The following is a 2,224-nucleotide window of genomic DNA, read 5'->3' on the forward strand; positions in this document are numbered from 1 at the left end:
TTCTCTGCGGAAAGCAGCAAGTGGTGGAGATGGGAAGATGTGGCCAGTAGTGGGATCTCGTTGGAGGTGGAGGATTATATGCTTTTTCCAAACCATCTTTGCAGGAGTAAATTCACTTTTGGATCCCCTCTAAACACCGAACATTTTGCATGTGTCTTTTTGTTTTTCATGTTGAAATAAGGAGGTGCCTCCTTTTACAAAACGTATGCAATTTCAAAGGGCACAGTTGCCAAGCGGATGGACACCGATGTTTACTGGCGCATAACTTGGGCAACTGGTTGTGACCCATTTCACCCCTAGTGTTGAAGGTGAAGGGCTCAGTTGGTTAGGAGCTTTGACGTCAAATCAGTGCTTGATGCTTGTAATATGGAACATCTCGCCATTTCCCTGAGGGCTGTTGCTGCCTTCTTGTTGTCAGATCATGGACGAGTTGCTAAGTAACTACACAAATAACAAGACGTCACTTTGAGCACGGAAATTACTTGGGAATCCATTCCGAATAGATACCATCTGCCCCTCGCATTTGTTTCATTGGCTGTGAGTTGTCCGTGTAATTATGCCAACGATTTGTGTTTCCTTCTGTCTTGTTTCCCGTCGTAGCGACAGGCGCGTAAATCACTTTACCAGGCATTGGTTTCTGCTTGGTCTGCGAGATGAAAATTAGAGGGAAGACATTAGTTCATGTTTTTAGCCGCTTTGATCCTCACACATACCCGAGCGTTTTGCAGGATCAGAAATGAAAGTAATAAAATGGACGGGGAGATAGATGTTTGTTTACATCAAAGATTGACACAAAATGCTGGAGTACGTCAGCAGGTCAGGTCGCATCTCTGGAGAAATTGGATAATTGACGTTTCGTGGAGGGACCCTTCTTCAGTCTGACTGTCGGCGAGGGACTGGTGAGAGCCCAAGAGGGATACATGATCGCGACCGTGGGGCCAATTAACCGATTTGCAGTGGAAGGGGCGGGAATGGGCGGGAAGGGGCGGGAAGGGGGGTGGGGGGTCGGAATTCGTATATTAAAAGGTACCTGTGCATACAGCGTCCTTTCTTGATTCACCTTCCTTGGAATTTTCCGGGGTTTACTCAGATTTAGCGCAGCATAAGGCACCATCGCTTCACCTGCACGTTGCATGGACTGAACGAGAAAAGTATACATCTTCTCAACAAAGGTGCATTGATACTTGCGCAGAAGGACACTATCAGGCTCTAAAACGGTTTCGAGGGCCCATTACATGAATAGTTCCAATGCCAATAACCTATGCGCACGATGTCGATCACTTCTCCTGCTCTAACATTACCCCCAAAAGCAAGTTAGATCAGTTTAGCTAATTAAATCGCATTTTGGGGATGGCGGGGGGGGGGGGGGGGGGGGGGGGGGGGGGGGGGATGCATAAAAAAGGGGGATGCATAAAAAATGTGTAGAAGTCTTAACTCAAATTTACAAAGCGTTATTTGAACTACAACACATTTTGTGGACTGTTTGGATGCCCTTACTGAAAGCATGTGACATTGTTGCAAGAGACAGTTCAGAGAATGTTCAATGAGATGCCAGCGGGTGCTTTAGGATTTCCCTTTACGAGGAAAGACAGGACAGCTTGATCTTGTGCTGATTGGAATCAGAAATTGAGAGATTTTGGAGCGTCAAGCTCCAGAAAGCCACATGAAAATGAAACTCTGATTATATTTGTCACCAGCATGAGAATCACAATACATGCGTGGATGGCGGAGGAGATGGACGAAGAATGTTGAATCAGCCGAAAGCCTATTGTATGGTGAAATAGACTCGATTGGGTTAATGGTCACCTTTTGCTCCTGATGTGATCTGGAATTTTGAATTTTCCACTGAGATGTCGACAACAGGCTGGAACTGCGATTAGTTTCTATTTTGTGTTGTCCTGCGACGATGCCCATGGGCCTGGGGAAGCGCTTCAGGGGAAACTTAAATTAAACAATTTGTGGCCTGCAGTTGCATGCAGTGCGTGCCAGGCAAATGCGGCAGATATGCACCCGTAATAGGCACTCGTGATTTTGCTCAGAATGTAAGACCTTTTTATACACCCTGTCATTTAGTAGACACGGGTACGATTTTTAGAAGTGAGTGCAATATATCAGCTTGGCAATATGGATTTTCATCTAACATTCGAGTTACCGGACAAAACCTTTCGGACGGTTGTTACCGAGGGGTACTGGGAGCAATAAAACAGGTAATTAATTTGAGCTG

General features: G+C 45.8%; 1 long non-coding RNA gene across 1 annotated transcript in view; it reads right to left on the reverse strand.

Annotated features, from left to right (window-relative positions):
* Window positions 1-514: 514 nt before the first annotated feature.
* LOC116982948 overlaps window positions 515-2,224 on the reverse strand; it is a 1,795-nt gene continuing 85 nt past the window's right edge. Inside the window, exons 2-3 of the long non-coding RNA XR_004414571.1 lie at window positions 1,031-1,138; window positions 515-646 (exon numbers count right to left, since the gene is read on the reverse strand). This is a non-coding gene — a long non-coding RNA (uncharacterized LOC116982948). The remainder of the gene's footprint in view (window positions 647-1,030; window positions 1,139-2,224) is intronic.

This window comes from Amblyraja radiata, chromosome 17 (assembly GCF_010909765.2).
Source record: "Amblyraja radiata isolate CabotCenter1 chromosome 17, sAmbRad1.1.pri, whole genome shotgun sequence".
In the NCBI taxonomy this organism is placed as follows: domain Eukaryota; kingdom Metazoa; phylum Chordata; class Chondrichthyes; order Rajiformes; family Rajidae; genus Amblyraja; species Amblyraja radiata.